Source organism: Cryptomeria japonica, unplaced genomic scaffold (assembly GCF_030272615.1).
Source record: "Cryptomeria japonica unplaced genomic scaffold, Sugi_1.0 HiC_scaffold_469, whole genome shotgun sequence".
NCBI classification, from domain to species: Eukaryota; Viridiplantae; Streptophyta; class Pinopsida; order Cupressales; family Cupressaceae; genus Cryptomeria; species Cryptomeria japonica.
Genome location: NW_026729289.1, coordinates 72,582 through 96,499, shown reverse-complemented (window position 1 = coordinate 96,499; position 23,918 = coordinate 72,582). Strand labels below are relative to the sequence as shown.

The 23,918-nt window shown below is 37.9% G+C and overlaps 1 pseudogene; it reads left to right on the top strand.

Moving 5' to 3' along the window:
* The window catches only part of LOC131871826 (uncharacterized), a 47,177-nt pseudogene that overhangs the window by 11,957 nt on the left and 11,302 nt on the right, over positions 1 to 23,918 (top strand).

The window sequence follows — 23,918 nt, the reverse complement described above, 5'->3', positions numbered from 1 at the left end:
TGTATTTTCCAAAAGAAACTAGTTTCGTACCAATTTCATGTGTGCTCTCCAAATGTATGCATCTTGGTAAACATTGCAAACCACCACATATAGCACAAGAACCTTCCAAACAAGGCATCTTATAATAAATGCAACCATCATGTCTATTACATAACACACTTGAAATAAATTCTCTTGCCAACTTAGGAGGTGCTTGTATATTACATTCCTGCAAAACATCATTAGTGTGCAAAGTAGAACAAATATGATGAAAAATTTCATAATGCATGGAAAATTCAATATGCATCCTACAATAACATGTGGTGCGTACATGATTAATCTTAATATAAAAAGGTTTTGCCATTTCAAAAAATCTTTGAGAAATTTTTATTTGAGGAAACTTTTGAAGGAATCTTTCATAAAATTTAGTTTGAGTCATATCCAAATAGTTTTTCGCATGTGGCTCACGATTTTTAGACCCAATTCACATTCTAACAACATCTCTTTGGTTGGGCGATACTTTTGTGTTGTCATGCCAAAAAATTTCAATTAATGTTTTTAGTGCATCTACAACAACCTTGTCTTTGTGTGGTAGTCTACCCGAGAATACCCAAAGAGAATTATTGTTAGGTTCCTCTATTTGTTCTCGCCTCTTTAATGCTTTACTTAATGTTGTTCTACTAACGTTCAATGACTTACTTGTTTTGCTTATCAAACGATTTTTTTTTATTTTCTTGCTCATTATGGTTGATGTAATGACACGTCGAGTAGCATTAGAATCTTTACTACATGATTTTGAACCAATAGATTGATATGCATCAAATAGATTTATGACAATAGTTCTTTCACTGTTACTTTCAGATGATCTTAGGCCTAGAATTTTCATTGTCTCTCTAAAATTCAAATTTTTAATCATTTGAACAATTAATTGACATCTTGCGGTTTGATTTAAGTTTTTAAAAGAGTTTTGCTATATTCTTTTAACTATTCTCCTACAAGTTCATTCATTCATTTTATTGGCCATTGACTTCAATATATTCTCATCAATGTCAATTAGATATTTTGATTTCCTACGAATGATTCTAGGAGGTGTTAACATCGGTGCATTATGTACATTCAATTCATCAAGTAGAGAAGGTGTAATATGTTCATCATTTAATTGATTATTCAATGCGGTATCTTCTTCAATTTTATTAGGTTCAAACGGTAAATTATAAAATGTTTCTTCTTCAATTGCATTAGGTTCAAACGGTAAATTATCAAATGTTTCTTCTTCAATTGCATTAGGTGCATTATATTCGTTTGGTAAATCAAATTGAGATGTTGAGGTTGACATACCTTCTTCTCCCATTGTTCTTATGTCACGCAATTTCTTCATACACTGCCTTTGTCTTTCCTTTTGAGCCTCTCGTTGTTCCATCGTTCCTCGCTTGTTCTTTCCCATGGTTGAGATCGATTGACCTAAATAGAATCATATTACATATATATGTAAAGAAAAGTTCAAAAATAAATAAATAACCATAAGTATGCATCTTATCACTATTTTTTGGAATCAAACTATTAAACAATCACAATTTAATCATTTGAAACCATGCAAAAACAAAAAACTAATAAAAACAACAATTCAATCATTTGAAATCATGCAAAAAACAAAAAATTCACTTACTTTTATGTATACAACAGTGATAGAAGTGCAGACAGAGTTCCAGTGGGGCCTTCAACGACCTCAAAAACTTCTTTTGAGGCCGTTGAGGCTCTTGGGCAACTAAAACTATGTCTATAAACCACGTGCGCGCTACATTGATAACCGCATACGCGCTGCTAGGCCATAAAATGTTGGCAAGCCCAACGGTAATTTAGGTTGATAAGTAGCGCGTACGCGATAATAAGCCTAAAATTTTTATCCCAAGGTATTGAATAATGGGAATAGTACCCCATATGTTCTTATGAGTAATAAGTACCGTGTACGTGCTACTAAGCCTTTAAAAAGTTATGGAAGGGGTATGGAGGAAGGGAGAGGGAGAGAGGGAGAGAAGAGGGGGGGAAGGGAGACAGAGGGAGAGGGAGAGAGAGGGAGAGAAGAGGGGGGAAGGGAGACAGAGGGAGAGGAGAGGGGAGAGGGAGACAGAGGGGGGGAAGGGAGACAGAGGGAGAGGGAGAGAGAGGGAGAGAAGAGGGGGGAAGGGAGACAGAGGGAGAGGAGAGGGGAGAGGGAGAGAGAGGGAGAGGAGAGGGAGAGAGGGAGAGAACATGGGGGAAAGGGAGAGGTATAGAGAGGGAGAGGGGAGAGGGAGAGAGAGGGGAGAGGGAGAGAAGAGGGGGGGAAGGGAGATAGAGGGAGAGGAGAGGGGAGAGGGAGACAGAGGGAGAGAAGAGGGGGGGAAGGGAGACAGAGGGAGAGGAGAGGGGAGAGGGAGACAGAGGAAGAGAACATGGGGGGAAGGGAGAGGTAGACAGAGGGAGAGAGGGAGAGGGAGAGAGGGGAGAGGGAGCGAGAGGGAGAGAAGGGGGGGAAGGGAGAGAGAGGGAGAGGAGAGGGGAGAAGGAGAGAGAGGGAGAGATGGAGAGGAGAGGGGAGAGGGAGAGAAGAGGGGGGGAAGGGAGACAGAGGGAGAGGACAGGGGAGAGGGAGAGAGAGTGATAGATGGAGAGAAGAGGGGGGGAAGGGAGAGAGAGGGAGAAGAGAGGGGAGATGGAGGGAGAGGGAGAGATGGAGAGGAGAGGGGAGAGGGAGAGAGAGGGAGAGAAGAGAGGGGAGGGAGAGAGAGGGAGAGAGAGGGAGAGAGGGAGAGAACATGGGGGGAAGGGAGAGGTAGAGGGAGGGAGAGAGGGAGAGAAGAGGGGAGAGAGAGAGAGGGAGGGAGAGAGGGCAGAGGGAGAGAGATAGAGAGAGGGAGAGAGAGTGGGGGAAGGGAGACAAAGGGAGAGGAGAGAGGAGAGGGAGAGAGAGGGAGAGGGAGAGAACATGGGGAGAGGGGAGAGGGAGAGAGAGGGAGAGGAGAGGGAGAGAGGGAGAGAACATGGGGGGAAGGGAGAGGTAGAGAGAGTGAGAGAGGGAGAGGAGAGGAGAGGGGAGAGGGAGAGAGAGGGAGAGAACATGGGGGGAAGGGAGAGGTAGAGGGAGGGAGAGAGGGAGAGAAGAGTGGAGAGAGAGAGAGAGAGGGAGGGAGGGAGAGGGAGACAGAGGGAGAGAAGAGGGGGGAAGGGAGACAGAGGGAGAGGAGAGGGGAGAGGGAGAGAGAGAGAGAGAGGGAGAGATAGAGGGGAGAGAGAGGGAGATAACATGGGGGGAAGGGAGAGGTAGAGGGAGGGAGTGAGGGAGAGAAGAGGGGGGAGGGAAGGTAGAGAGAGGGAGAGAGGAAAGGAGGGAGAGAGAGAGAGAGGAGAGAGGGAGAGAGGGAGAGGAGAGGAGAGAGGGAGAGGAGAGGAGAGAGGGAGAGGAGAGGGGAGAGAGAGAGAGGGGAGGGGAGAGAGAGGGAGAGGGAGAGGGGAGAGCGGAGGGGACAGAGAGAGAGAGAGGAGAGGAGAGAGGGAGAGAGAGGGAGAGAGGGAGAGAACATGGGGGGAAGGGAGAGGTAGAGGGAGGGAGAGAGGGGGGAAGAGGGGGAGGGAAGGTAGAGAGAGGGAGAGAGGGAAGGAGAGAGAGAGAGAGAGAGAGAGAGAGAGAGAGAGAGAGAGGGGGGTGGGAAAGGGAGAGAGAGGGAGGGGAGAGGGGAGAGAGAGAGAGGGAGAGAGAGGGAGAGAACATGGGGGGAAGGGAGAGGTAGAGGGAGGGAGAGAATACATGATAAAAATCAAAGAGGAAGTTGTAGATAAGAAATAAATTCACTTACTTCTATAGAAGTGCAGACACAGTTGCAGTGGGGTATGGAGGGAGAGAAGAAGAGAAAGAGGGATGGGGTATGGAAGGAGAGAGAGAGAGAGAGAGAGAGAGAGAGAGAGAGAGAGAGAGCTTGTATGCGTTTGAGAGGGAGAGACGATACATTTACATGTATATATATATGTTTAATATATTATATGTATATAAACATAATATATATACAATGTCATATTATACACATATTATATATACAATGTCATATTATACATATATTATATATTACATATATTATATGAATATACACATATTATACATAGAATATCATATTATACAATAGCGCGTACGCGCTGTGTATAGTAAGGATAGCGTGTACGCGCTGTTTAAACCATAAGTACCCCGTACGCGTTTTTTACTTTTTAGGCTTGGAAATAGGCCTGGATGACAAAGCTATGGATTGGAAGTTTGATTTCCCTCCATTTCTCTCATTTTTGACGTGTTTTTTTTTATCAACTTGGTTTATCAACTTTGTCATCATCAGGTTTACACTTCATAAAGTGGGTATTTCTAAAATTGCCACCATATTTTCACCCATCTTCTAAGCTTTCTAACCATATAATTTTTTTTCAATTTGAACAACAATAACATATTATTATTGAATTTCTTTTACCAGTGTCTCCATAGTTCTCATAGACATAGGTGCACCAGTTTTTAAATAACTTTTGATATACTTATCTAAATTTTAAAAACTTTATATATTATTGTAGTGCACTTGATTATTTACAATTTAAAAAAATAAAATTGTATTTTCGATTTGTTTAGTGCAACTTATGCTTTGTGCACGAATAGGTACCGAATTTTCAGGATGTGTTCGATTGGAAAAATCATTAAAAAAAAATATTCAACAAAAAATTACAAAAAAATACACATCTTCTAGTGCTCACTCTTAACTATCTTTCTGCCAAAGGATTTGTCAAAATACTAAATCTAACCATGACTTTTTTGATGCGCACGTCAAACACTATGTTATGTTTTTTAGAAAAAAACAGGGTCAGTTTTTTATGCGCGAAAGATTTGACCCCCTTAATCTTATCCAATTTTGAAAAAGTTTAGTAGTTTGGAAACTAGATTCAGAGTACTACAATATTTGTTCTTTGATTATCTTTATATCTTGAGTGGATGACTTTCAAATTTTGCCTCTAAGTTCAGGTTCACCTGATTTCAGAAAAAAAAAGTGTCCACTTATACCCCTTTTTTACCACCATCTTTGTGCACTTACCCAACACTCATTTCGTATCTCCTCCCTGCAATGGAAAACACTCAGAGGGCATTGAGGAACGCCGATCTGCAGAAAAACATCAAGGTCTCTACACAACACGCAATGTCCGTGTTGAACAACTCATTTCCTCAGTCATAAGTGCTATCCTTAAGTTTCTATGAGATAATGGCTCCCCTTTCATGGCCCACGTCTATCCACACTTCAGCTCCAAACACTCTGTAGGCTCAATTTCTGCAGACTATGCTTTGTTTAGATCGACAAGTACTGTGGTGAGTCTGGTGATTGATGGCAGTCTCATGTATAATAACTTGTTCGACGCTTTGGTCGACACTTTTATAGCTGCTATAGACAAGCTGGGACATTCCAATATTCCAATTGTAATAACTGAAAGCGGGTGGCCTTCTGCAGGCAATGCGGTGGCTACAGTGGACAATGCCCGAACTTACAACAACAATCTCATCAAGCATGTTTTGTCCAATGCCGGAACACCAAAGAGACCTGGGACGACAATTGAGACATATATTTTTGCACTGTTCAATGAGAATCAGAAGGCTGGAGGTGAGGAGGAGCGCCATTTTGGTCTGTTTGAAACCAATAAAACTCCTGTCTACCCTGTGGTCTTCCAACCTGAAAGCTACAGGGGTTTGAACGTTGTGTATATATATCTAACAGTTGTCTACAATGTTTTTTTAAAACTAAAATTGTTACAAGCACTTCCAAAACAGAGGAGAAACAGGGCACTGCTAGTGCACAATTTATTATATTAATTTACATTGAAAACAAAAAAAATAGTTACAAATTCATACCACAATCTAACTCTAATTTTCAGGAGAAAGCCAACTTGCTTTTTACAGTTGAATATCACATCTAAAAATGTGTTTTTAAGGGAGCTTCTAATAACTCGAGATTTTTAACTACACGTCATTTTAAAATGTGGAAAAAATTAGACAATTTTAGTTATTTTTAACATTTCTTAAAATTGGTTAGAATAAAATATAAATGAAGAGGATATATAAAAGAGGTAAGAACATTATATTACTATTCTTCTTTAATGTTTACATGTATGATATAAGTAGTCTATCTAGTTGGTTTCTATCATGTTTATAATGAATATATCTCATTACTAAAATAATTATTCAAATAAACAACCCGAGCTTAAACAGGATCTTATATTTAATGGACATCAATTTTAAATGTTTGGTTTTTACATGAAATAGAGAAATTTTCAAAATGCAATGCACATCCACTATCAAATATAGCTAGTTCATTTTGATATATGTGGTCTTATGCAATTTTTTTTTTAAGTCATTATATTTCATTACTTTTATTGATGATTATTCATGATAGTGTTTGTTTTAAATTTTTTGAAGGCCAAAATAATCAAGCCTTTGATATACGAGCAACAAGTTTAAAGCCCTCATGGAAAATGAAAACTATGATAAAACAAAATTCTTAAGAACCAATCATGGAAGGTAATTTTGTTCAAGAGATATTATGGATTATTGTGATCTTAATGGTATCTAAAGATAACTCACCGTTTCTTACATACCTCACAAAAATGTCATTGTTGAAAGGAGGAATCCTACATTGGTGGAAATGGTAAGGGTTATATTACAAACCAAGAGATTGAGCAATTTCTTTTTGGGCTTATGTAGTTGCTATAGTAGTGTATATTCTCAAATAAAGGTTCACTAATGCACTTGCGATGACTCCTTTTGAAGCCTAGTGTGAGATAAAGAATGGTGTTGATATGTTTATGTAGTTGGTCAAAAGAGATAAATTTAGATCCAAAAAGTGAATCATACATTTTTGTTTGGTTTAGTGAATAAAGTAAGGACCACATGTTCTATAATCCTCTCACTAATAGTATTTTTGTGTCAATAGATGTTATCTTTTGATGAAGGGAGAGGTAAGGTTGCAAAATCCTCTTACTAATAGTATGGTTGTGTCAAGGAACGTGATATTTATGCAAGCAGAGTTTATGGAGATCAAAATAGCCATGTTGAGAAGTCGATTTTTTTTTTAATGATAGTGTCAATAATGATGATATTATTAATAAAAATCCTACTAATATTTTAGTTTCTAGCACTACAAGTCCACAAAGTAGCACCTCTTTTAATTCTAGTGCAAGTCAACTTCAATTTAAAGTTCTACAAGATAGATAAGAATTTGAAGTGATGTTTACAAGAGGAGTAGAAGTCAATCCTATGAAGACAATTTGAGAGGTGAGATATTAAAATCTACTTTATTTTTAGAAGATAATGTTGAACAATCATGGTTTGAAGATACATGTACTAATTAGGTTCGAATGAAAGAAATGCAATTAGAGGTAGTTTCTACTAATAGGAATGATATTAAAAAAAATTAAAATATTCCACATGAGAAGAAAAATATTAGTACAAAGTGGATTTACAAGACTAAGTACAACATTGATAGGAGCGTTGAAAGATGTAAGGCATAGTTAGCTATAAAAAGCTTCATACAAAGGTATGTAATAGATTATGAAGATATATTTACATCAATAGAAAGATAAAAAACTATTAGAATAATGGTTTTAATAACAATTCAAAAAGAAATAGAGCATACATCACATGCATGTGAAAGGTATCTTCATAAATGGGTAGTTAGAAAAAGAATTCTATGTCCAACAACCATAGGGTTTTGACATGCAAATTAAATAATAGTAACACCAAGTATACAACCTAAAGAAGGAATTATATGGCCTGAAGAGAGCACCAAGAGATGGTATACTAGGATTGATGGATAATTTTAGTATAATGAATTCAAGAGAAGCAAGAGTGGGCTTACTCTTTACTATAATAAATGAAGTAATGATATCCTTATTGTAAGTTTCTATGTTATCTTTTTTTGTATATTGGTAGTAGTTTTAAGATGAGGGATGACTTTAAAATTGTGTGCAATGCTTTTGCATTTGACTGTGTGATTTTTTTGCATCAACGTTTCAGATCACACTCTGTGAGTGCGATCTGAAATGTTGATGCAAAAAAATCACATAATCAAATCCAGAAGAATTACACATAGACTAATGGATTGTGTAAATCTACTAACATTGAATTTAAAATTGTTAATGATGAATAAATTTGAAATGAAAGCTCTGAGTCTCATGCAATAATTTCTAGGAATGGAGGTACATCATAGTGTAGATATAATTTCTATTAATCAAATAAAGCATCCAAAAGATAATGTTAAAAAAATTGGTATCATTAAAATTTAAAAGATAATGTTAAAATTCATTTTTAGATGAAAATTGATGAAAAAATATGATTGCACGCATATTACACAAACCCTCCTTACTAGTCAACCACAAGGAAATAGTAGGGATTTTTTGACATTACCAAATTTGGTAGACAAGGTATAAACTTGTGAAAATATGGTAAATCACACGTGATTAAGTATAATGGAGGTTTAGTGACAATTTGGCCAAGATGCTATCTCTTGTTAACCTCCATCGAGGTATGTTCAGACCTATTTAGCTAGTTGAAGTTTATGACTAGTACATATATCACTCAACAAATGTCAAGGGTATCTATGCATATATATCATAGTCAAAGCACATAAAATTCCTTGATCAAGGTCAAATTGATAAGTAGAATTAGTCACAGAACCATACATGTATAATTAATTGAAATAATAAGCACATAATAACTAGACTGAATAATACTATAACTATATCAAGGGGTGCACCATGTGGATGCTAATATAAAAGAATGGTGGTATACATAATTCAATATAACCTAAAATATCAATAATGGATTAAAATAATTATGATTGAATGCAAATGTGGGAGGCATGACATCCTCCCCCTAGGGACAAGCTTACTTCTAGAAGCCTATACAAAAGATAGGGATAAATATCTCTCAATTTTGCCACATCCTCCCAAGTAGCTGAATTATCATCATTTAGGTCCCATTAGACCCTTATCTTCTCTATGTCTTGATGCCTAAGAGTTTTCCTCTAATGATTAAGTGTGTTAGGACTATAAAAATTTGATTTATCTAGGGCTTTGTTTTACCTTTTAAGCTAAATTAAAACCCTAGCTATGTGGTACCCTTAGCTTGCGTTGTTGGCTTGTGATACCCAGTTGTAGGTCCTATTAGTTACATTTAAGGGTATCATGCTCATTAAGTTGACTGGCCCCAAGTGTCAGCATTTTGAGTTGAGCCCAGTCAAATTGTCCTAAGTGACTTATGCCCAATATTTTGCTATACTTTTAGCACATGACCCCTCATACCTTTTATGTATCCTAGTAATTCATAAAATATCCACATGCAAGATAAGTCATTTGAGTGATCCTCTCATCATTAAGACACACGCCTATCATCGGTGGTTTTTCAGGTTCTAGTGATCCAACAATGAGGTTGTTCAACTATATGGTCTGGGTGGTAAAATGTTTATCAACGAAGCTTCAAATATTGTTGAGTGCTCGATTGAGCCCCAACGATCCAATGACAAGATAGTGTGATCACATCTATAAGAGAAAGCATAAAGGTAGAACCTATGCCCATCATTGGGTGCTCTTTCGAGACCCAACAACCTAAAGATCAAAGGTTAAAATAGGGAATAGTTCAAGAATGTGGGTCCACATATCATTGAAGCTTAGAAGCATTGTTGAAGTGGTTTTTATCTCCCAATGATAGAGTGGGAGACTAAAGTGGTGGGCCTGACTATGAAGGTGATGCAGAAATAATAACATGTGGGTTCAACTCCAGTATGTCATTGAGACCTTTTCTTGGCCTCAACAATCTAGCAATAAAAAATTGTATTAGTGGTGATGCACATGGTGGCACATGCAAGTGATGAACTAGAAACTAAAGTGTATTGCTTGAAATTGGCTGGCCATTAGAACATCTAGTGGTTTCCAATGACCTAGTGATGTTATGATCATCTTCAAGGGTCTATCAGTGGAGCATATGGATATCGTTGGGTTCCTTTCAATGTCCCAACAATCCAACAATGATAAGTAAAAGTCAAGTTGGTCGATGTGGAAGTCCATGCGGTAAATGTGGCAAGCAACAAATACATCATTGGGAGTCTGCTCATCATGGAAGCATTGTTCAAGCCTCAACAATCCAATGACACCATCTTAATGGAAATTAAAAGTTGTCTCATCACTATGACATGTATGCATCGTTGGGTTCCCTCTTTAGGCCCAACGACCCAGTGACATTAATGAACAAATGAGATTAGCTTAAAATGGGAAGCCAAATGGATATTTACAGGTTTCACATCTTGCATACCGAATCTTATGAGGGTCTTCTCGACATATTTCTACTATGATAACCAAATACTACCATGTTCCCTGTCTCTATGTATGTCTATGCCCAAATTTTTTTTTGTTGCTCCTAGATCCTTCATATAAAATGTCATACCCAAGCAAGCCTTTAACTAATTGATTTAAGCCATTCTTTTACTTGTTACAAGCATATCATCAACATATAACACCAAGATAATGAATAACTCATTTTTCAAAATTTGAAAGTAAAGACAATGGTCATACTCACTTCTTACAATGTTTTGGTTCACCATGAAGGAATCAAAATTCTTGTACCATTTTTTGGTGACTACTTTAGGTCATACTATGAATTCTTGAGTTTGCAAACAAATTTTATATTGTGATCTTGAAAAAACCCTTTTGGTTGTTCCGTATACATATCCTATCGTCCAAATCTCCATGTAAAAATACTATTTTAATATCTAGTTGCTCTAAATCAAGGTCAAGTAATACAACTAATAATAATACAACTTGAATAGAAACAAGCTTAACAATTGGTGAAAAAAACTCATGAAAATCAATACCCTCTTTCTGAGAATTTTCTTTTTCTACCAACCTTGCTTTGTACATCACAATCTTATCATCAACACCCTTCTTCAGTTTGTAGACCCACTTGCAACCAATAGCTTTCCTACCTTTTGGAAGTTCTAACAAGTCCCATATCTTATTCTTCTCCAAGACATCCATTTCTTCTTTCAGTGTTATTTTCCATTTAGCATTTTTAGTGCCATTAACTGCTTCCTGATAACAACTTGGTTCCCCATCATTAGAAATCAAAGCAACTGATGAAATTAAATCATCATACCTTTTAGGAAGATTTATGTCTCGTGTAGATGTCCTTAGAGATGGTTATGGTGTTTCCACATTTTCTTGTATGTCTTCTAAATCTACACCTTCTTCTTTAGAAGTCCTTTCCTACTCCATCTGTTTTGGAGATGGATGAGTCTCCAACTAAACTTGTTGATATTATGGTACTTGTTCCTGTTCCAAATCATTTTATACAAAGTGATTTTGTTAGAGAAGATTCATCAAATACTACATCTATGCTAACGATGATTTTGTGGGCAGTAGGATCCCACAATTATATCCCTTAACACCATCACTATAACCAATAAAGGAGCATTTATTGGATTTAGGTTCTAATTTAGAATGTCGATCCTTAGAAATAAGAGCATAAGCATCACAACAACAAAAACAATTAGATTTGAATAATCACATGAATGGCCTGTCCATACCTCTTCAAGAATCTTACAATCTATTGTAACTAATGGTGACCAATTTACCAGATAACATGTTGTATTAACTGATTCTACCCACAACTCTTGCTGCAATGTGGCATTAGTGAGCATTCTCCTTTCTCTTTCTAGAAGAGTCTTATTCATGCATTCAACAACACCATTTTGTTGAGGAGTGTAAACTGTAATTTTATGCCTTACAATCCTATCTTTCTTGCAATAATTTTCAAACTCCAAAGATGCGAACTCACCTCCATTACTTGTTCATAAATACTTGATTGATCTGCCAATACTCTTTCCAACCAAAACTCTAAATTGCTTGAATACACCAAACACATCATCTTTTCTTTTAATAAAATAGACCCATACTTTTCTAGACAAGTCATCTATAAATCTCGCAAAATATGATGCTCCTCCAAAAGAAACTATAGGGGATGGAACCCAAACATTTGAATGGACATAGTATAAAACACCTTTACTTGTATGACTACCCGATTTAAACTTATGTCTACATTTCTTCCCAAAGACACAATGCTTGAAAAAATTCAAAATCAAAGATTTAAAACTTGGAAGTGACTTACAGTTTACTAGTACCTTTAGCCCTTTATCTCTCATATGATCCAATAGTTGATGCCATAAATGAGTAGATTCATTTGCTTCCTTAGATACTATCGTTTCCTCATTTACCTCAGTACACCACTATAGCCTATGAAGGTTTCTGACTTTTGTAGCTTTCATGACCACTAAAATGCCATTGGACACTTTAATTACTCTACCTTAACAAGAGAATTTATAACCACCATAATTCAAAACACCCAAGGAAATTGAATTCCTTTTTAGTTTTGGTACACGTCTAACCTTTGTTAATGTCTTTACACCACCATGAAACATCTTGATTCTAATACTCCCAATTCCAATAGTCTTAAAATAAGAATTATTTCTCATAAGAACAACACCTCCATCAATATGTTGATAAGTGAAAAATCAACTCCTATGTGGAGACATGTGAATGTAAGCACCAGAATCCAAAATCCATTCATCTTGATGTCGTAAGATATTACAAACAGATAACACTTCACCAACCATACCAGAACTAGTCTTAACAAATTTCTCTTCCTTTTTGGATCCATCATTCTCCTCTTTCCTTTTCCAACATTATTTCTTGAGACACCCTAATTTATTGCAATACCAACATTTTATAGTACCCTTTTTACCTCTTGACTTGGATCTGAATTTACCTCTCGAATGCTCCGCCTTTTCTATGGATCGACCTCTAGTCACCATTGCTTCTAATGTGGAGGTTTCTACATTAGACTTCCTCTGCACCTCTTCAAAAAACAAAGCTCCCACAACAAAATCAAATTCAAGAGATTCAGTTGTACTAAAGCTAATAGAAGTGACTAAGTGATTCCATGTTTGGGCAAAGAAGATAGCAGTGTGACTGCCTTGTCTTCATCTTTGATTTTTACATCCATACTTCCCAACTGACAAGTAAGAGTATTCAAAACATTTAAATGCTTGATAATTTTCATACCTTCATTCGCAAACTATGCAATTGCCTCTTCAAGTAGATTCGGTTTGTCAAGGATTTTGCCATGTAAAGAACCTCCATTCTACTCCATAAACTTGTTGTTATATCTTCTCCAACAATATTAAAGAGAAGCTCATCTGCCAAACACAACCAAATTGTTCTTAGATCTCTCATATCTAGATCTTCCTAGTCCTCATCGGACATATCTCAATCCTTGTTGCACTAACAAATCTCGTTTCTTGAGCTTCCATAGCTCAAAGTTATTTTTTTTATTAAATTTCTTCACCTTAAACCTACCATTGGAATCCTTTGCCATTTGATGTTGGAAAAATTAACACCAAATTCTAACACAACCACTACAAAAATAATTTCTCTGATACCGCTTGTTGTGCAAGTGAAAGAAAAAACCCCAGATAATTAAATATTGCAAACAGTTTAGATGCAAAGAAATATTGAAGAAAAGAAATGAACATCAAAACAACACACAAGACACAAATTTACATGGTAAAACCTTGACAAAATACCAACAAAACATCCATAGGGCAAGGTATTAGTATTCTTATTTCTCAGGAGAAAATAATTACAAACTCCATAGCTGCTCTTCTTTTTGTAGTCTAAATTTGCAAATACAACAACAACAATTACTTACATTTTCCTTCATAGGAAACATAGATATATACAAAAATTATTCTAAATGCAACCACCACCAACATAGAAATATCCCGCTCAACTCCTTAAAAGAAAGTAGGAACTTTCTCACAAAGAAAAAAATAAAAAAAAAGTAAGAACTTTCTCACAAAGAATAAGTGCTATTCTAAAGGTGAGAAGAAATTAGGAATTTCTCATTTCTTTTATTTCATGTTTCTAATTGTTATTGTCTAGCAATCACTAGTGAAACAATCAAATTCTTGTGCAATTAATACGAAACATGACCAACATAGTCAACTACACCAAAATGTACAAAATAATGGTGTAGAAAGAAATAATTAAGCAAATGAAAAATGTGTAAATTCACAATGTCCCATAAGATATTCAAATCCAAATTTTTAGGATGTGACATAAAACCCCTAGAAGAACCCATACACCCATAATAAGAGGATGAAGTGGTGAGATATCATGCCAAATACAATGCCCTAAACTTAGTCATCCACTAGGACCATGGCTTTTACATGATACAATGAGTATCAAAGAAATGGACACCCTATATGGCCACAATTGGAGGATGAAATTGGAGAGTGTTACATTTAATACAATACCTTAGATTCAGCCATCCATCAAGACATATATTTTGAGTAGTATTATAATACAAGAAATGGGCAGAGGAGGAGAATGCACAAGGAAAAAAAGCCAAAATTGTGGACTGTAAACGATTTCCTTATGGTTTGTAGAGAAGCTTTTTAGAATTATGTGATTGATTATTTAATCTCCAAAACTATTGATTATGTGATCTTGTATGAAGGATTAAGACAAAGTATATTCTAATTGATTTTATTGATAATATATTGGTTCAGATTTAGAGGTTAGTTTTCTTAGGAAAATGGATTACACTTATCACCTATTAGGTGTGTTTTTCATATTATTTTTGGTTTAGAACTGAATAATTTTAGTTACTACACTACTCTTCTTATAGGCTAATATTGGAATGTGGAGATATTTTCTATCAAGGATGATTATAATAAACGATAGCTATCTCTTTAAAATGTAAACCAATTGTAATCGTTAATATATGAAGTTTGATTGCTTATTTTACTTGTGTTTATGGTGAAAATGGATACAACAATAACAATATTGAAAGACTAAATGGATTCAACCACAAAACCCTAGCCTAACAACAACAAAGATCCACCATAACATATGAAGATTACCTAAGACAATGCAAATCAAATAAAATCAAAAAGATTATACCATCACATGTCCAATAGGGTTTGAATATCCATTCTTCCTATCTCCATTGATCTTGCTTGATATATTTGCTCTCAGATTTTATGTGTGCACAAGAGCTCAACAAAGAACGGAATGTGGTTGCAAGTAGGATCACATATGAAAAGCGTAGTGTAGTCAATTGATCAAGTAGTTAGGATGCATAGATTGATTGATTAGGGTTGATAATGAAGGAAGCATCTCCTTATATAGAAGACACTATAACAAATGGAGGGATAAGATTGAGAGGTGTAAAAGAGGTCAGCTATGATTAGAGGGTAGGTAAAGAAAATAATAAAATAATGAAAGGGGGGAGGTAGTGTATGAATTAAGAGATGAATGACATGTGTCATGGGTAGAAAAGGTTAATGAATGAATTAAATAAATAAAGATTCATTTAATTAATAGAGGAAGTGGGATCAATTAAATAAATAAAATATTTATTTAATTTAGGAAAAGGATAATTTAAATAAATAAATATATTTATTTAAATGAGAAATAAGGCTAGAAGAGGATAAATGAATTAATTAAATAAATAAAGATTTATTTAATTAATAGAATAATTTGGCTAAAGTAATTAAATTAATAAAATATTTATTTAATTAGACATGACATTTTTAGGTGTCTACATTTTGCCCCTCTTTGAGACAATGCAGCTTGTTGCGTTGTTTCAAAGAAGATAAGATGAACTGATACAGAGTTGTCCCAAGATGGGAATGATATGCCCCCTCAAGAGATTGGATGAAAATGTCTAGAAAGATTGCAGACAATCTCTCAATAAGAAAGAATGGCTAGAATCGATTGACCAGATAAAGTGACAGAGTCACAGGATAATGAAGACTGACTCAAGAAATGAGGGCTAGGGTAGTCTATAAAATAGACCACAAGGGGAAAACATCCTCATTGTAATCTACACCTTCAAGAGATCAGAGTACAGAGAAAGATAGAGTAGCAACAGTCAGTAGCGATGGCAATGATTCACAGATTCAATTGCGTTCGCCGATATCAGAGGCCAGCAGAGGCAGGAGAGCCGGTAAGTACCATAAAACCTCCTTGTACTTTGTTGCATTTATTGTTGTCATTAATGCATGCTAGATAGGGTAATAAATGTGCTCTAGGATAGGGTCCAAAAAATGTCAAAAATGTCCAGGTGCGTCTGCGTTGGTGCCAAGCACGTCTATGCTCGCTAGGCATGTCTGCGTTGGTGCAAGGCACGTCTATGTTAGGAAAAGTGTCTGTGCAGAATGCGGTCGCGTCTATGTCATACAGGCGCGTCTATGAAATTCAGGCACGTCTGTGTAGAGCATAGGCACATCTATGTTTTTCAGGCGCGTCTATGCAGAGAAGGCATGTCTATGCAGTCTATAAGTGCGTTTATGTCATGAAAGCGCGTTTGTGTCTAAAAAATACGAATTTGTGTCTTCTAGGTCAAATCGACATTTCTGTGATGAACATACATTGTCGATTGGATAAGCTACTGAGAGGATACACCCAAGTAGGTCCTCTAGGGAAGACTAGGATAGGTTGAGGCACTTTGTGATGAACAGTGAGTACCAAGACATAGAGAGTACTTTGTGATGAACAGGGAGTACCAAATGCGAGCAGCACTTTGTGATGAACAGGGAGTACCAAATGCGAGCAGCACTTTGTGATGAACAGGGAGTACCAAATGCGAGCAGCACTTTGTGATGAACAGGGAGTGCAAATGTGAGCAACACTTTGTGATGAACAGGGAGTGCCAAACACGTAGTACTTTGTGATGAACAGGGAGTACCACTAGGATAGAAGTAACACTTTGTGATGAACAGTGAGTGTCACTAGCATAGAGTACCATATGCACTTAGATAAAAAAGTAGCATTTTGTGATGAACAGGGAATGCCACTATGATTGACATGATTGATTTGATTGACTGCAGGAGTATTTTCCTATGCTAGAGTCACGGGAGAGATTCCCATCCACTCAGAGGTTGTGACCTGAGTTGACATTCGAGGACCGAGCTGCGATTGAGGCTATGGGTCTGAGATACATCTTGTATGTGCCTGAGTTTCGGGCAAACATGGGGCTGCTGACTGCGCTGGCTGAGAGATGGCACTCAGAGACTTGTACATTTCATTTACCGATGGGGGAGATGACAGTCACCCTGGAGGATGTATACAGGATTCTACGGATACTAATCAATGGGGAGTTGATTCCTTACGATCGAGATGGAGACAAGGATGCCCTAAGATGAGTGTTCCAGGATCTGGCATTGGAGATGAGGGCTAGACATGTTGCTTGGGATACCATGGCAGCAACAGGGTTAGCGCTACCAGCGGTACTGGGAGGAGTGATTAGTGGGTTCTTATGTCCGAACAGAGTGACACGAGGGTTGGTTGTGGGCTGGGGAGGTGCACTGGAGACACTAGTTACTCAGCACACCAGATATGCCTGGGGACTGTGCATGCTGGCACATTTATATTATGAGCTGCATCAGTTTGTGTACCACAGATCAGTGGGATTGGGCTGCGGAGTGACATTGCTACAAGTGTGGGCATATGAGCATCTGCTAGTGACACGACCGATACACTTCAGGGGTAGGGGCCATGGATGCAGTTTTGTGCATTTGTACGATATGATCACCTCGCAGCCACGGATTGGCAGGTTGGAGTACTGGCAGTGGGCTATAGATGAGATTGATATGGTTATATGGAGGCCATACCTAGGATGCGAGCAGTGGGAGGATGATGCAGAAGAGATATCCTACACCTTCCAAAGCAGGTATCTGATTGGGCGGATGCCCTATGTACTGGAGAGGTAGCTAGTTGACAGGGTGGATAGGAAGTTTGGTAGGATCCAGCCGATGCCACGGTGTTCTGGTATGTACGCACGGACGATCAGAGATCAGGCACACTTTGGGCCGTTGCTATCATATGATCAAGCTGTTACACAGCTAGTGGAGATGATGCCCTTACCCTAGGACATGTGGCCAAAGATCGAGGATGCTGGCATGGATGCAGAGTACACAGCGTATTGGGCCGAGCATCCATTCCCACGATGGGGGGTGAGGCCGACGGAGGAGAAGAGGTGTAGTTGGAGAGAGGAGGGTGGTGCCGTAGAGGGAGGGTGGAGAGGACAGACAGGCTCAGATTGTGAGGGGTCGTGGTGGATTGCCGTTATAGGTGCCAGCAGCACAGGGTCCCAGATAAGTGTAGGGATAGGGACAAAGGCAGGTATAAGTACAGCCACTAGTATAGGCACAGGCATAGGGACAGGCACCCGTACAGGGGGAGCCATAGGCAGAGGCATAGGGGGCTGAGGCGGAGGAGGATGAGCTGGTTGAGCTGAGGGAGATCTGCTAGGGATAGGAAGATGAGATCCGGGAGCTGGAGAGGGAGAGGGATCGACTGAGGAGACAGCTCTGAGATACTGAGCGAGAGTGAGACCAGGCCATTCAGTGCTACACAGAGGCTAAGACAGCACGGAGGGCTGGGAGACAGGCGACAGAGGACATAGGGGCTAGATATGCCTATGTCCTGCGAGCAGGAGAGGAGATAGGCTACTGGTGGGATCTATACTATGGTGTAGTGCCACCAGATTAGCGGGCGAGGAGCTTCCGCAGACCATCGCGAACAGTGACAGCTATGGGAGGGAGCCAGAGGCAACAGGCGTCCAGCGATGGGGTTATGGGTCCTCCACCACCACCAGATAGAGGGGATAGGAGAGATGATCCTGAGGCAGGTCCTTCCAGGGCTCAGATTCCGTCGAGGCCAAGTGGCTCCGAGGGAGGGAGCTCATCATAGCCGTAGAGGGCTCCCTATGTATCAATATTGTACCATTTTGTATTATGATGTAGACACCTGCAGGTGATTATAGCCATATGATTTTGACATCATTGTATCATGACACTTTATATATATATATGAGATGATTCATTTTTTGTGGCAGCTATATGCATGTGTACCTATGTGATGAGATGCTTCATGATGTATGTTTTATGTGATATGGATGCAAATATGTACATAATGAAATGCAATATTTTTGTTCTTTTATGTTTTATATGTTATGCATATGCAAATGTGAATGTATGAAATGTAGATGAGTCTAATAATATAGATAACTGTGATGAAAATGTAAGATGTGCTAACATGTGTTGTGTGCAAGATGTGATGCAATTGTGATATCTATATGTATGTATGAAATTCTTATATGTGGTAATGCAGGTGCAACTACATGAAATGCAAATATTTTTGGTGTGTGATTATACTCAGTCATGTGATAGCAGGCTACGCGGACTCGAGAAGGACGATGGAAGTCAATCAAGAAATGGGGATGGAAGATAGAAGGTATGAAAGTGAAAGAGCTTCTTGTGCATTATCATCATTGAGCTTTATTATGGAAAAATAGGTTATGACAATCGAGGCATATGTTCGACCCAGAAAGTCATTGTACCTGTTTGCATGGAGATAAGATAGTCACAAACAAGGAATGCCCCAGTTTATACTAGACTCACAGTGTCCTCATATCCTTGGACAAGTCATAGCATTACTAAGAGACAATCCACAGACAGCAAAGAAAAATAGGTGATGATACCCCATCCTCGCCTTTCTAGTCAAAGACATCTTGGAGATAGAATCTCTAGTCAAAGACATCCTGGAAAAGCTAAAAGACATGTCACCAAAAGATAAAATCAAAATAACACCAAGACTCGACACCAACATCCACTGTATTCCTCAAGTTTAGTGTCTCCTGTCACTTGTATAAGTCTTATTTGATTATGGTCACAATGTTTACTTTCACAAAAAGGATAGATAGCACTGAACGATATGTTGTCTAAGTATGTTGAAAGATTTGATTTGTTGAAGTCCATTGTTGCTGTTGTGTCTCATCTGAAACTGATTGAATCCATGCAACTGATACTTTATTGTGGAGAAGACAAAACTTTATTGCGGATTGGCGATGTAGATGTTGCTTTATTACAGATTGTGCGCGAATAGACTGAAGAAAAGTGGAAGAAACTGTACTCCTCGAAACATGTGATGTTCTTAGTTCCACACCCATCACTAGATGTAGGATTTTCCTTAGCCACAGATAGGAGCTGATTTATTATGGATGGAAAGGGATGAAAAAGGAATGTTTATTATTACTGGCTAAGCAATCTTAGGTAGATCAACAACAAGCTATGATGGGAATGGGTAAGTTTATTATGGATGGATAGGTTGTGAGTGTGTGCAAAGTGAGAGGATGAAAGTGAATCCTAAAGGAGGGAGGAGCAATGTCTCTACGCATGGCGTTGGTAACCCAGTTTTCACCATGGTACTTGCCCAGGGCGCCAGCAAAGTGGTTTTCACTGTTGGACGAAATTATTTCTCTTTACTTTTTTCAAATTTTTCAATGTTTTTTGTGTCACAAGGTGCCTGTTTGGCAGATTTTCACCAAGTAACGATTTTTTATTTTTTATGATTTTTTTTGTATTTTTAAAATTTTTAAAATTTTTGAATTTTTTTTTTTTTTTTTGTATTTTTTACATTGGGATACTCCGAAGAGCTATGTGTAAAACCTGCGAAGATGCATGCTGTTGATAGGATCCTCTAAAGGTTCACCCTCTGTGGTTGAGAGTTGATATGCACCAGATCCATATGCTGTTGTGATGATGTAAGAACCAAGCCAGTTTGGTTCGAACTTGACCTTCTTCTCTCTGTCTTGCTGATTTTTAGGATTTTTTATGAGAACCAAGTCACCCACTTCAAATGTGCGAGGCTTTACCTTGTGATTGTAGCTGCATTGTTCCTTGACTGAATGATATGTTGCTCGAGTGACTGTCTTCCTTGATGAAGGAACTGAGATAGAATTACTAGTGTGTGGACTACGTAGGCCCATATACGTGTCATCTAAAGAAGTTTGGGCATCCTTGAAAACAAAGTCCTTCGAGGAAGCTCCATTAAAGGTCAATGATGTATCGCCAGAAGGGAAAAGATGTGTGGAACAAGTGGATGAGTTATGAAGGCTTATGATTGTGAAAAGAAGTGAAAGTAGGATAGCATGATGGACACTTACGATCAACAAGTGTGCTTTTTGACTTGAAATTTTAGAACTTTTGCCCCTAGTTATTTTGATATTAGGGGAGATCAACTCTTGTTCTTTTTTCTTCATATGATTTTTATCCTTGACTTTGATTTTTGCAAAGTCCTTTAGCTTTTGATTTTGATTTTGACTAAAGGACTTTTCTTTATTTTTGAATTTTAGATTTTTTTTTTTCAAAGCTTGATTTTTGATCCCCAATGAGTAAGGGCTTTTGTAATTCTTGTTGATCCAAGTCTGGAAATGGAGTGGAAATAGAAGGAGTGGATGAAGTGGTAAGGTTATGTGAGTTCTCAAGAGGGCTGGCGATACACTCAATAGATTCTTTGTTGGAACCACTCTTAGGATTATTGATATCAAGAGTTGCTTGCACCGCTAGAGGAGATTTGCATTCGGACTTAGTAGCCACAACACTAGGTGGTTCACACCCAATTTCTTGGCATTGCAATTTTTTTGTAGAGTGTTCTTGTCGATTGAATACCTTAGGAGATAGTGGGAGTTGATCAACATGAAAAATATACTCACTACATCCCAAGTCTTTAATCTTGAACTTTTCGTTTAACTCTTCTTGTTTTGATGTAGAAGCTTTTAATGATTCTGGATCCACATATGCTGATGATGGAATTGCTTCTCTATTGACTGGGATTGTTATTTCTGATCTAGGTCATAGATTGTTGCAATATATGAATGGATTTGGATCAGCTTTGACAGTCACTTCAACTCCATTATGAGGAAACTTAATGCATTGGTGATATGTAGATGGGACTGTCCTCATTTCATGAATCCAAGGACGTCCTAGCAATATGTTGCATGTGAGCTCCAGGTCTAAAACTTGACAAACCACATCCTTTGTAACCAGCCCAACTCTGAGAGGTAAGGTGACTGTGCCTTTGGATGAACGCTCTTCGTCATCATATGCCTTGATGGTGATTTTGTTTGTAGAATTCACAACTTTATTAGAATATCCCAATTGTTTAATAGTGCTCAATGTACAAATGTTTAGACCTGCTCCTCCATCTATCAGGACTCGTTTGATTTGATGTTTGTGTATGAAGGCTTCAATGTGTAATGGTACATTATGTGGCTGACTTACGGAGGCGTCATCGGCTTTTGTGAATGTAAGGGAGTGTGGAATGGAAAGGTATCCCACCATGGCTTGAAACTGGTCCACGTTCAGATTAGTGGGGACAACAGTGTCTCCCAAGATTTTGTCAAGAATAGCTTTATGTGTGGGGGATATGCATAAGAACTCAAGGATTGAGATAAGCGCGGGTGTCTTCCCTAACTGTTCTACAAGGTCATACTCAGGTTTGGTTGACGAGGAAGCGGTGTTTTTAGCTAGAGCACCTTGCAAAGTGAATTTACCTTGACAAGTTGTAACGTTACATTCAGAGGTAGGTTCTGAAGAAGATCCAATGCCTTTTAGGACAATCTTGGGTCTTTGGGTAGAATTCTCAAGCATTTTGTCCTTGATGATAATGGTAGAGACATAATTGTCCATTGAAATATGATTGATATTTGAATCATAGTTATAGGATGCTCTGGTATAGTTGGTCTAGTCATCTGTGGCTTTGGCTTTTCCCTTGTCATGTTTTGGGAATGATTCCTTAAACATTTCATGTTCTTGGTTGGATGAGTGTCCTTCAATTTCAATTTCACCTCTATCAATGAGATCTTGTATGATGTTCTTCAGTTGATGACAATTTCCTATTTTATGACCTTTGCTCTTATGAAATTCACAATACTCATCATCATTCCACCAATTTGGTTTAACCTTTGGCTCATATGGAGGAAAATCTGGAATTATGATTATCTTGTTTGCCACTAGCTTTTTGAAAAATGACTCTAGTGGTTCTCCCAATGGAGTGTACTTCCTTCATGATTTGGAAGTTGTTTGAGTATTCACTTGATTGTTTGTGGAACTTGATCTAGAAAAAATGATTTTTGGTCGTACCGTATTGGCATCAACAACACCATCATTGACTGTGTTCTTATTTTTATTCCAAAATCTTGGTTTGTCTTTTCCTTTATAGTCATCTTTTTTTTCCTTGAATATCTTAATGACTTCTTGTTCAATTAGGACCTTCTCTATTTCTAATCCTTTTTCAATGACATCCTTGAAGGTGGAAAAACAAGCTTTTCTTAGGTCATAACCAATGTCCTTGTTAACATTCTGGGTGAACATTTCTACCATTTTTTTTGGTGGAATTTCACAATAGCATCTGTTGGCTAGATTTCTCCATCTTTATAAAAATGATGAAAAAGATTCTCCATCCTTTTGTTTGGTGTTGCACAAAGTAGTGACTGATATGTCTGTCTCTATGTTATTTGAGAAATGTTGAATAAATGCCTCTGCTAAGTCACCCCATGACTTAATACCAGGTGGAAGTTGGGATAACCATTCCATAGCTTGATCACCTAAGCTTTGTGGGAATAATCTCATCAAATATGTCTCTTTTGAAGCTACCTCAATGCAAGCTGTGAAAAATTGTCCTATGTGTGCCTTAGGATCCCCTTTTCCTCTATACTTATCAAACTTAGGCGTCACAAAATGTGTAGGAAATGGAGGCATTGGAATGCTCCTGTCAAATGGATAAGGACATATGTCTCTCATTGTGTATGTTGGCTTCGGTGTATTTATGTCCTCCATTTTCCTTTGTAAGTCCCTGATTTGTTGTTCCAAATTGCTCTTAGGTGGAGATCAACTTCTTGGACCATACCCCATGCTTGAGGCACCAATTGGAGGAGGAGCATGTTGCATATATGGATGATATTGATCATACACATGTTCATATGGAGGAGGTCT